Genomic DNA, 13,495 nt, shown 5'->3' on the forward strand with positions numbered 1-13,495 from the left:
GGAAGTGGTTCCAAGATTGATATGATCATCATCGCACACTCCCTATACTTTCGGGATTAGTATTGAACCTAAATAAATGTTATTTGGCATTTGCGTTGAGCATGAATATGATTTGTTCATGTTTATTGCAATACAGTTATTCATTTAAAATCAGAGAATAATTGTTGTTCTGTTTAAATGAATAAAACCTTTGATGGTCATACACCCAATGAAAATAGTTTGTTGGATCTCGATCGTAGTGATACACATATACATAATATTGATGCCAAAAGATGCAAAGTTGATAATGATAGTGCAACTTATTTGTGGCACTGCCGTTTGGGTCATATCGGTGTAAAGCGCATGAAGAAACTCCATAAAGATGGATTTTTGGAATCACTTGGTTACGAATCATTTGATGCTTGCGAACCGTGCCTTATGGGCAAGATGACTAAGACTCCGTTCTTCAGAACAATGGAACGAGCTACTGACTTATTGGAAATAATACATACCGATGTATGCGATCCGATGAATGTTAAGGCTCGCGGTGTGTATCGTTATTTTCTGACTTTCACAGATGATTTGAGCAGATATGGGTATATCTACTTGATGAAACATAAGTCTGAAACATTTAAAAAGTTCAAATAATTTCAGAGTGAAGTGGAAAATCATCGCAACAAGAAAAATAAAGTTTCTACGATCTCATCATGGAGACGAATATTTGAGTTACGAGTTTGGTCTTCAATTAAAACAATGTGGAATAGTTTCACAAATTCATGCCACCTGGAACACTACATCATTATGGTGTGTCCGAAACGTCGTAACCGCACTTTATTGGATATGGTGCGATCTATGATGTCTCTTATCGGTTTACCACTATCGTTTTGGGGTTATGCATTAGAGACAGCTGCATTCACGTTTAATAGGGCACCATCTAAATCCGTTGAGACGACACCGTATGAACTATGGTTTAGCAGTAAACCTAAGCTGTCGTTTCTTAAATTTTGGGGCTGCGATGCTTATTTGAAAAAGTTTCAACCTGATAAGCTCGAACCCAAATCGGAGAAGTGCGTCTTCATAGAATACCCAAAGGAAACTGTTGGGTACACCTTCTATCACAGATCTGAAGGCAAAACATTCATTGCTAAGAATGGATCCTTTCTAGAGAAGGAGTTTCTCTCGAAAGAAGTGAGTCGGAGGAAAGTAGAGCTTGATAAGGTAATTTGTACCTTCTCCCGAATTGGAAAGTAGTTCATCACAGAAATCAGTTCCAGTGATTCCTACACCAATTAGTGAGGAAGCTAATGATGATGATCATGAAACTTCAGATTAAGTTACTACAAAACCTCGTAGGTCTTCCAGAGTAAGATCCGCACCAGAGTGGTACGGTAATCCTATTCTGGAAGTCATGTTACTTGACCATGGCGAACCTACGAACTATGAGGAAGCGATGATGAGCCCAGATTCCGCGAAATGGCTTGAGGCCGTGAAATCTGAGATAGGATCCATGTATGAGAACAAAGTATGGACTTTGGTTGACTTGCCCGATGATCGGCAAGCCATAGAACATAAATGGATCTTCAAGAGGAAGACTGACGCTGATGGTAATGTAACTGTCTAAAAAGCTCGACTTGTTGCAAAAGGTTTTCGACAAGTTCAAGGGGTTGACTACGATGAGACTTTCTCAACCGTAGCGATGCTTAAGTCTGTCCGAATCATGTTAGCAATTGCCGCATTTTATGATTATGAAATTTGGCAATTGGATGTCAAAACTGCATTCCTGAATGGATTTCTGGAAGAAGAGTTGTATATGATGCAACCGGAAGGTTTTGTCGATCCAAAAGGTGCTAACAAAGTGTGCAAGCTCCAGCGATCCATTTATGGACTGGTGCAAGCCTCTCAGAGTTGGAATATACGCTTTGATAAGTTGATCAAAGCATATAGTTTTATACAGACTTGCGGTGAAGCCTGTATTTACAAGAAAGTGAGTGGGAGCACTACCGCCTTTCTGATAAATATATGTGAGTAACATATTATTGATCGGAAATGATGTAGAATTTTTCTGGAAAGCATAAAGGAGTATTTGAAAGGAGTTCTTTAAAAGAAAGACCTCAGTAAAGCTACTTACATATTGAGCATCAAGATCTATTGAGATAGATCAAGACGCTTGATAAGTTTTTCAAAAGTACATACCTTGTCAAGATTTTGAAATAGTTCAAAATGGAACAGTCAAAGAAAGAGTTCTTACCTGTGTTGCAAAGATGTGAAATTGAGTAAGACTCAAATCCCGACCACGGCAGAAAATAGAAAAGAGAATGAAAGTCATTCCCTATGCCTCAGTCATAGGTTCTATAAAATATGATATGCTATGTACCAGACCTATTGTATACCTTGCTCTGAATTTGGCAAGGGAGTACAATAGTGATCTAGGAGTAGATCACTGGACATTGGTCAAGAATATCCTTAGTAAGGACTAAGGAAATATTTCTCGATTATGGAGGTGATAAAAGAGCCTATCGTAAAGAGTTACATCGGTACAAGCTTTTACACCGATCCGGATGACTCTAAGTCTCAATCTGGATACATATTGAAAGTGGGAGCAATTAGTTAGAGTAGCTCCGTGCAGAGCATTGTAGACATAGAATATTTGCAAAATAAATACGGCTCTGAATGTGACAGACCCGTTGACTAAGCTTCTCTCACAAGAAAAACATGATCACACCTTAGTACTCTTTGAGTGTTAATCACATAGCGATGTGAACTAGATTATTGACTCTAGTAAACCCTTTGGGTGTTGGTCACATGATGATGTGAACTATGGGTGTTAATCATATACATATATGAATATTGGTGTTAAATCACATGGCGATGTGAACTAGATTATTGACTCTAGTGCGAGACTGAAGGAAATATGCCCTAGAGGCAATAATAAAGTTATTATTTATTTCTTTATTTCATAATAAATGTTTATTATTCATGCTCGAATTGTATTAACCGGAAACATAATACATGTGTGAATACATAGACAAACATAGTGTCACTAGTATGCCTCTACTTGACTAGCTCGTGAATCAAAGATGGTTAAGTTTCCTAGCCATGGACATGAGTTGTCATTTGATTAACGGGATCACATCATTAGGAGAATGATGTGATTGACTTGACCCATTCCGTTAGCTTAGCACTTGATCGTTTAGTATGTTGCTATTGCTTTCTTCATGACTTATACATGTTCCTATGACTATGAGATTATGCAACTCCCGTTTGCCGGAGGAACACTTTGTGTGCTACCAAACGTCACAACGTAACTGGGTGATTATAAAGGAGCTCTATAGGTGTCTCCAAAGGTACATGTTGGGTTGGCGTATTTCGAGATTAGGATTTGTCACTCCGATTGTCGGAGAGGTATCTCTAGGCCCTCTCGGTAATGCACATCACTATAAGCCTTGCAAGCAATGTGACTAATGAGTTAGTTGCGGGATGATGCATTACATAACGAGTAAAGAGACTTGCCGGTAACGAGATTGAACTAGGTATTGAGATACTGGCGATCGAATCTCGGGCAAGTAACATACCGATGACAAAGGGAACAACGTATGTTGTTATGCGGTTTGACCGATAAAGATCTTCGTAGAATATGTGGGAGCCAATATGAGCATCCAGGTTTCGCTATTGGTTACTGACCGGAAACGAGTCTCGGTCATGTCTACATAGTTCTCGAACCCGTAGGGTCCGCACGCTTAAGGTTTCGATGACAGTTTTATTACGAGTTTATGAGTTTTGATGTACCGAAGGAGTTCGGAGTTCCGGATGAGATCGGGGACATGACGAGGAGTTTCAAAATGGTCAAGACGTAAAGATCGATATATTGGACGACTATATTCGGAGTTCGGAAAGGTTCCGAGTGATTCGGGTATTTTTCGGAGTACCAAAGAGTTACGGGAATTCGTCGGGGAGTATATGGGCCTTATTGGGCTTTAGGGGAAAGAGAGAGGAGAGGTTGGGCCCCCCCCCCAAGGCCTAGTCCGAAATGGACTAGGGGGAGGGGCTGCGCCCCCTCCTTCCTTCTCTTCTCTTCCCCCTTTCCTTGACTCCTACTCCTACTACTTGGAAGGGGGGAATCCTACTCCCGGTGGGAGTAGGACTCCTCCTTGGCGCGCCTCCTCCTGGCCGACCGCCCCCTCCCCCTTGCTCCTTTATATACGGGGGCAGGGGGCACCTCTAGGCACAACAACACAAGTTGATCTTCGTGATCGTTCCTTAGCCGTGTGCGGTGCCCCCCTCCACCATAGTCCACCTCGATAATATTGTAGCGGTGCTTAGGCGAAGCCCTGCGACGGTAGAACATCAAGATCGTCACCACGCCGTCGTGCTGACGGAACTCATCCCCGACACTTTGCTGGATTGGAGTCCGGGGTTCGTCATCGAGCTGAACGTGTGCTGAACTCGGAGGTGCCGTACGTTCGGTACTTGGATCGGTCGGATCTTGAAGACGTACGACTACATCAACCGCGTTGTCATAACGCTTCCGCTTACGGTCTACGAGGGTACGTGGACAACACTCTCCCCTCTCGTTGCTATGCATCACCATGATCTTGCGTGTGCGTAGGAAATTTTTTGAAATTACTACGTTCCCCAACAGGATGGAATTCACAATCCTGAGAAAAAGCTTTCTGCTCATCCGATAACGGCGCCGAAATGTTCTGTCGCCGTGAAGTGGAGCATTGGCGAAGTAGTCGGAGTAGAGCATGCAGTAGCTTTCGAGATGATGCCGGTTCTTTGCTTTCACCCGCCCCGGTGCTGAGCCACCTCGCCGCGGCTTTTCATTGCTCGCCAGCAGCTGGGCGAGGGCGGCGAGCACCATGAGATGCTCTTCTTCCTGGACGTCGACCTCGGCTTCCTCCTCCAGCAGCGCGGCAAGCGCTTCCTCGTCATCCGAGTCCATCGCCAAGGCAGGCAATTCGCCGAACACCTTGCGCCCGGTGGGCGTGCACCCGCCGTTAAACTACCCCTCCGCGGCTGCTGTCGGAGGGGCTGCCGCGGCGAACCTCTGCTACCTCTGCTATTTTTCCGGCGGGGAATGGCTATCTAGCGGAGAAAGGCGACGGGCGGCGCCGGGATATAGCTAGTGGCAGCCGAGAGCGCGGGGGGTGGGAGGCGAGTCGGGGAAGAAAATCTTGACTTTTCACCTGACGGCGTGGGCCAGCCGCGCATTTCACTTGCGCCGGAGCCCCCAAGCGCCCCTAGCGCGCCGGGTTCGGCCTGCGGCCGCCGGGCGGAAAAAAGGGTCGAACCGGCGCTTTCCGTCATCCTGGGGCGCGACTGGGGCGTTTTTTTGGCGCCGGCGCCGAAAAAGTCGCCTGGGGGGGCCTGTTGGGGGCGCGGCTGGAGATGCTCTTAGCGTAATAAATGTGAGACCCGGCCCCACATGTCATCCTCTATACTGCACCATACAGTACTGCAGAAGATCCTAACCCCCACCCACCACACACACAGACTGTCTATGCCCCTGGTGGTTAGAGATGCCCTAAATGTTGTCAATCGATCTGGTACTAGTGTTTCAAAACATTAGCAAGCCCTGCTAGTTTATTGTCCCTTTGCCATCGCATGCCACCTTTCACATGGTGTCCACCACCTCCTTCACATTAGCAAACCAGTCTATTTGATTCGTCGAGACATAAAATCAAGGAAACGTCTTGGATTCTACCTCCGGCCGGCCCAGTGCACTGCATCAGGTCAGGTCAATGATGGCGTTTCAACGACAAAGGCGACAGCCAAACTATTTTTGTCCTTCATTGCAGCGGACATGGAAAACTACATGGTAGCTTGGCCTGCAATACCAGCACCCACGGAACTAGAACTACTGCTACAAAACGAGGCCATCAGGACCTCTTCAGAGTACTACCGCCCTTTCTGCATTGTACTGTTCATTGCAGTGTCCCCCAACCACACGAACAAACTATCGCCCGCGTTGCTCACGGCCGGAGAAGATGGACACGGCGCAGTCCTTCCTGGGCAAGGTGCTCAGGAAGCTGTCTGATGAACGGGTGGCCTCCTACGTGGCCAGCCCCGAGCTCGGCCTCAACTCCCAGAAGATCATAAATGACTTCAGCCACATGGCCGGCCTACTGGAGAGGTCCTACGACTACTACGACTATCCTGCCTTCACGGGCTTGCTGGAAGACCTGAGCCAGAAGACCAACGAGGCTGACAAAGTGCTCAACGAGCTCCAGTACTTCATGATCCAGGACCACTTTGACGGCACGCAGCTAGTCAAGCCGGATCTGGGCGCTGGCCTCAAGGTCAAGATGGGTCATGCTCGCCACACTATTGGTAACTGCCTTCCATACTTTTCTTGTGCATGTACCAGTGGCTCACAAAATGAAACCAAGTCTGATATCGGCGACCATGTCCATGAGTTGGTATTTGACAGTGTGTCCATGTCCATCAAAATCAAGTCGGTCTTAGAGGAGACACACTCCATATGTGTAATGTGTTCGGGTCTCCGACTTGCTCACAATTCCAGACCATAGCAGCAGCGCTCCCAAAGCTGTCAACATAAGACGGCCTCTTGTATCACCAACATTTACATTTTCACACGATGAAATGTATGGTAGAACGGTCATTTTTGAGAAAACTCTAGATGTCATCGTCAGTTGTAATGAAACCTTTTCTGTTCTCCCTTGTCGGGCCACCGGGCATTGGAAAAACAACTTTCGTCCAAAAGCTGTTTACCGATCCAAGGGTTAGAAAACACTTCGATTTCACTTCTTGGGTAAATGTATCAGTGGATTTCGATGTGCTTAGGCTAACCCAGAAGGTCGTTACGGAGCTAACCAGCAGAGCTCCCAGTGAAACAGCCAATTTAGACGAGCTTCAGATTTCCATTGCAGAGATACTAGAGTCCAGTAGGTTCTTACTTGTTTTGGATGATGCGTGGGTCGACGCAAATTATGATGGGTTGCATACCCTATTAGCTCCATTCAAAAAGGGAGGACACAAGGGCAGCGTGGTACTTGTCACAACTAGATTCCCAGAACTAGCACAAATGATAAAAACAGTTGATACAATAGAAATGCAAGGTTTAGACCCTGAAGATTTCCTCACATTCATTGAAGCATGTATATTTGGTGAAATCAATAAACCTAGGCATTATGAAGATGACTTGGCTGATATTGCAAGAAAAATTGCGACAGAGTTTGACGGTTCACCGTTAGCAGCCAAAAGAATTGGTCGGCTATTAAGGACAGACATATCTCGGGAACACTGGACGGCAATTCTTGACAAGGAATGCGAAAAAAATTCACAACGCAATAATGACATCATGTCATCTTTGTATACTTGTTACGATTACCTCAGTTTACGCCTGCAAAAATGTTTTTCTTATTGCGCCCTTTTCCCTAAATACCATAGGTTTAGTAGTTTAGAAATTAATCGCTTTTGGATTGCATTAGGCATCATAAACTCTACTCACTTAGGCCATAATACTTACTTGAAAGAACTAGTGGGCGGTCGTTTTCTCATGAGGGAAGATGGGTTGTTTGGTGAAAACTATGTAATGCATGATTCACTGCATGACCTGTCTCGAAGTGTTGCAGCACACGAATGCCTCAATGTAAGTGTTCCAGATTTTAATGCTGACACAGTCCCACCATCTATTCAGCACTTATCTATCACCCTAGAAGATAGATATGATGAAAATTTTCAGGAGGAAATGAGTAAACTGAAAGGAAGGATAGACATTGCAAATTTACGGACATTGATGATTTTTAGTGAATACGAAAAAAGAATTTCTGATATATTAAAAGATACGTTCGAGGAAGTAAAAAATCTGTATATCCTGTTTGTAGTTGTGAAGTCCTTAGATGATTTGCCACAAAACTTCTCAAAGCTTATCCACCTCCGGTACCTCAAACTTGGATCACCTTATGGCACAGAAATAGCTTTACCTAGCACACTATCCAGATTTTATCACTTGAAATTCTTAGACCTCGAAGATTGGCATGGTAGTTCTAATTTGCCTAACGACATTAGCCACCTTGTAAATTTGCAAAACTTCCTTGGTAAAAAAGAACTCCACTCCAGTGTTCCTAAGGTTGGAAAGATGAAGTATCTACAGGAACTAAAAGAATTCTGTGTTAAGAAAGAGAGTGTTGGATTCGAATTAAGAGAGCTGGGGGAAGTGGCAGAGCTTGGAGGAGAACTCAGAATATGTAATCTTGAAAAAGCGGCAACCAAGGAAGAAGCTAGTGAAGCCAAACTGATGTCAAAAAGGAATCTGAAGAAGTTGACACTAGTTTGGGGGAAAGGGCAACAGGACACAGGATCTGATATTCTTGATGGCCTTCAACCACACCCTAATCTTAGGGCACTTGGTATTATAAATCATGGTGGTACCGCTGCTCCAAGTTGGTTGTGTCTTGACATCTCGGTGAAAAAACTAGTCTCTCTCCATTTAGAGGGTATATCTTGGGGCACTCTTCCACCCTTTGGGCAGCTTCTGCATCTCAAGGAACTCTCTTTCAAGAGCATTTCAGGAATGCGTCAGTTACAATCTGACTATGGTTTCGGTGAAGGCAAAACTTTCATCCATCTGAAGAAAATTGTTTTTGATGACATGCCAGAACTTGAGGAATGGGTTGTGGTACCAGACTCCCAGTTGTTACCAAGGCTTGAAAGCATCGAATGCAGATGTTGTCCCAATCTCTATGGGATGCCATTCTCGAGGCTTTCTTGCCCCAACTTGCGTAGTGTTCTTATTGATGATTGCCCCAAGCTGTATCTGCTCCCCGTGCCTGTCTCTTCAACAGTTTCAGTCGTGGAATCCAGTTCAAGAAAATTGACTTACAGTCAGAAGGTATTGGTTGTTCGTGGGTGTAATGGTTCTTTGGACTTCGGCAATCTGGATGGCAGTGTTGTCTTCAGTTCAGTTCAGAATGAAGAGCATGTGGAACGTGTAATACAGTTCCCGTCACGAAGCTCACTGCAGACGCTTGGCATCTCCGGCTGTATGGACATGGTTATTGTGCCTGCGGGGGAAGGGCGGGGAATCCAGGGCATGGAATCGCTGGAATCAATAACAATATTCAGATGTGGAAAGCTGTTCTCCGAGTGGCCCATGGGAGAAGCTCAGACCATCAAGCCTTTCCCTGCTTCCCTCCAGAAGCTTGACATTTCATCTGAATCAAGCATACAGTCAATGGCTCTGCTCTCGAACCTCACGTCTCTCACCCATCTGACACTGCAAGATTGTGTGCCTGAGACACCCAGTTATTTCTAGTCGAATTTGGTTGTGCCTTGTTTCTTATTCAATTAATGAAGAATGTAATCAGTGATTTGGGTGGGACAAATTGTAAGGCTCACTCATTTGATTATTACTCTGGTATCAGAGGGCTGTTATGTTTTGTGCCAAATCTCTTTCCGATCCAAAGTACAGGTAGTGTCCGTCGGATCGAAAACTCAGGCGATACTAGAGATGAATCAATGTTTGTTAGGTTGAAGGCCGGGCTGACCTGAGGCTGGGAGGTGCTGCATTAATTGGTTTCCTGTTGTCGGAGCTGAATCCACCACTTGTCACCTTCGAGTCCGGTAAGGCCCTTGAGCCTGGCCTCCTCCTCGGCGGCGATGAGGTCCGGCGTGTCCTCGAGGTAGTGCTCGGGGACGTCGACGTAGCCCCTGGTGAGCAAATCGACGCGGATCTTGGAGAGCAGGACCCCGATGTCGCGGCCGAACTTCCGCTTGTGCGGCTGAACCTCGTCGTCCAGCTTCTTCCTCTGATCGTGGATCCACCCTGGCGGGAACGCCCCGGTGGGCGCAAGGTCGTGCACGGTGGGGATCTCCGCCCGGTGGCGAAAGCCAAAGAGATGGCTGATGCTGTCCGCGGACAGCCGGACCATGCCCGGGGCAGTCGGGGTCGCGGTGGAGGGGTTGGACTCCCTGATGATCTTCTCGACCGCCTCGTCGAGCTGATATTCCTCCAACGCTGCAGCCTCAGGGAAGGTCAGCAGGTCCGCCTTGAGCCTCTCCCGCAGCAGCATAGCGTCATCGGACACCCTCTCCAGCGACCGGAACATGTCCAAGCCCTGACACTCCCCGGCCATGGAAAAGCTGGGCCCTCGTTAGTCGTTACCGGATTTGCGGGATTGATTCGGCGGCGTCGCCTCGTCTCGGTCTATATAAAGCCCCAAGGAGCCCTACCTGGCTGGACTAATCGAGACTGACTTGAGCCCCACGGCGGCCTCAGCCCTGGAGGCTGGAGCTCCCCTGCAGCCGCTACTAAAACTTTTCTCGGCGGCGATGAATGGGAGGGAGATGGATCCATTTGGAGGTCGATGGGGACGGTGGAGTTGCAACAGAGCAGGGCGGCGCACTTTGAAGCAGAGCTGGCCAAATGGGCCGGCTCGGCACGGCACAGCCCAGCCCATCGTAATTGTGCCTGGCACAGCCCGGCCCGCCATGGCACAATTATTAGCCGGGCCGTGCCGTGCCGGCCCATGTGCTGCCTCCTGTAGCCCAGGCACGGCCCAGAATCTATGTGGGTCGGCACGGTGGCACGTCAGGCCTGTTAGGCTGCCGGCCTGATATGCTGTTCTTGACCAAATTTGGTCTATTGCCCTTTTTTTCCATCATGCATATTTACAAAACTAAATAAGAATAAAATAAATAAGTGGGCCGTGTCGTGCCGCCCCACATGCTCAGCCTTCAGGCCCAGGCACGACCCCTGGCGTGCCGCGTGCCAGGCCCGACCCATTTAGCATGTGTCTGGGTCATTGGATCACAACAAAAAATCTGGTCGTCCCAGCAAAGAAAAAGGGTCGCCGCCGCCGGTCCCAGCACCATTGACAGTATCGGTGGTCGCCGGTAGTATCCATCATCTCTAGGTTCCTGGCTTGTCGGGTTCCAGCATCGCGGGGGAGGGCGGGTGGGGGTCTCCTACAACTCAGATGTTGCGACTACGGAACTTAGAGTACATCTGTCGCCGTTGGGCAGGGGGGAGCGGTGCTCGTCCTCTGGCCGGTAGAGATCCATTACCGACACGCCGAGGTCGTTGGACTGCCGCGGAACCACTCCAGTCGCCGCACAAACTTCCTGGAGGCTGAGAAGTATCTTGGTGGCCACAATGGCCATGCACTCCTCGTCGTACTCCGCCATGGGCAAAGCCTTAAGAAACGAACTTGCGCATGCCGCCGTGTACTGATAGAGGGAGGTGTGTTTTCTTTTGGCGAAAAGGGAGTGATGGGGAAGAAGAAAGAGATAAGGCAAACGGGCGAAAGGATAAGGTAACAGAAGGCTTCCATGAATGGGACCTACTGGACGCGTGGCCGATTGACATTCTAGCCGGTCGGCCCGGGTTAATCGTTTCCCTTTATCTTTCATTTTCCTTGTTTCTGGCAAGTGTCACTTCTCTTATAGAAACAATATACTTTTTTGAGAAAAATACATCAACTTTAATCTCTGTTTACAAATATTTTGTTCTTCGTGTGGCACCATGTATTCTTTGACCTAAACTCACGTGGTTTACTAGCCATGCATGCGACCTGTTCAAAAAAAAAGGAAGGGTAATATTATGTAGTGTCAGGTTTAATAGGTACTCCCGCCGTACAGAAATATAAGAGCATTTATATCACTTTGGAGTAGAATTTTTGTCAATTCGCTTGGTTACCACCTCTCCTTGAGGCGGTTAGAGAGACGCTTTCGTTTTTCTGCAACCGCCAGCAAAACCATGCATTCGCTCCCCCAATGACGGCCGCTCGGGGAGGGGTGGAGTGGGGGAACCCGAGATCTTTTGCTCCGATGTGCATATATGGTGTGGATATGGGTGTGTCGCACCATCGTATTGGAGGAGATGACAATGCCGTTATAGCGATGTGTGTTCCCGAGCTCCTAGGCGGGGTCATGGGGCTCGCGGAGGTAGATTCCCGCCGCTCCAGCGGAGCAGCGAGGTTAGGGTTCCTTGGTCAGGAAGCATGGCGACGGCCGCGGGCGGGCAGAGGATTCTGATTCAGCGCTGCTATACACACGACGCATGCACGGCCGATGCATGCACGATTCAGACGTGGCAGCACCAACAGCTAGCGTGCATGCAGGAGCACTGTTGGGGAAGGAGAATCGTGCAGGCGTCGTGCGTTGACTGTCGTGTGTGAAGCAATTCCGATTCTGATTCTAGGGCCTCTCCCCCGCTTCATCAGCATGGGCTCCATTGCCGATGAGAAGCATTTTGGATTTGCGTGCGTTTGTGATGGTCCGGATGCAGCGACATCTCCTTTGAGATGTTGGTCCTTCGAGGCCGGCTCAAGGACTTTCTGTCCGGCAGTTCATACATGCTTGGCTTGGCTCCAGCTGTGGATCGAGCTGGCGGCGCGCCATCAAGCCCATCTTGCAGGTGGTGTTCGTGTTGTTCCCCTTAATACTTGTTATTATTTTTTCCTTGTCATTAGGGGTACTGTTGTTATTTTTATGGCTCCATTTACATACGCACAAAATAGGGCGACGCTAGGCGCCGGCGCGCCGGTCCAATAGTTGGGCCGGTCCAGCCCTGGCCGCCCGATGCAGCGATTAATGACCGTCAGATCTGTCCCTCGTTTCTTCCTCCTCACGAGTCATTTTTTCAAGAAAAAAAATGCAATGGCCGGAGTGCCGCCGAGACCACGTATGTCATACCCCACGAGAAAACGGCCGAGCTTGAAGCACCACCGCGGCGTTCCTCGTCACCGGTGGGTGCCCTCGCCGGCCTTCCGCGCTCGCCATGGATGCAGCTCCGCCGCTCGTGCTCGTCGGAGATCTGCGCTCACCATGGATGTAGCTCCGCTGGCCGCGCTCGCCATGGATGCAGCTCCGCTGGCCACGCTCGCCATGGATGGATCCCGCCCGCGCACGCCATGGATGCAGCTCCGCCTCACTGGCGATTGACTGGTTCCAGCAAATATAATTGGCTGTTGTAGCATTTTTCGTTGTTGGTCGTAGCAAAATGGAGACACGGTTGCGACAAAAAAGAAAGGTTGCCGTTGTCGCTGGTTGTAGCTCGCCGTTGCAGGTAGCAACATTTGCATTCTAAAAAATGAACGGATGTAACAAAACCTGTTGCCGCACGTAGCAAATACCTATGACGGTTGCAACAAAAAGCCGTCGTCCTCGTCGCGCGTCGCAGCTCGGCCGTGATGGATGTAGCAAAACATTATACTGGTTGTAGCAAAAAGCGATGCTAGTTGTAGCAAAACCGCGACACCGGCTGTGTGTTGTAGCAAAACGTGACGCTAGTTGTAGCAAAATGCTATGCCAGTTGTAGCAAAAATCTATGCCGGTTGAAGCATGTAGCAAAACTGCGACGCTTGTTTTTTGCTAGGAGCAGCACCGCCTCGTCCTCGCCGTCTAGTGTGTGCCCGTGGTTGCAGGCTTGCGGCAATGGCTGCAGCGCCCCTGATGGATGGTTCCCGCAGCTTCGTCGGTGGGGACTCGAAGGCGTAGTTGGGCGGAGACCGTCACTGAGACCACGAGGCTTGCATACAGCCATGAACAAAGA

The 13,495-nt window shown here is 48.2% G+C and overlaps 1 pseudogene; it reads left to right on the forward strand.

Moving 5' to 3' along the window:
* Positions 1–5,966: 5,966 nt before the first annotated feature.
* On the forward strand, positions 5,967–9,256 carry LOC119350012 (annotated as a pseudogene).
* Positions 9,257–13,495: the final 4,239 nt, after the last annotated feature.

The sequence above is a fragment of the Triticum dicoccoides genome, chromosome 1B, assembly GCF_002162155.2.
Source record: "Triticum dicoccoides isolate Atlit2015 ecotype Zavitan chromosome 1B, WEW_v2.0, whole genome shotgun sequence".
Classification (NCBI taxonomy): Eukaryota; Viridiplantae; Streptophyta; class Magnoliopsida; order Poales; family Poaceae; genus Triticum; species Triticum dicoccoides.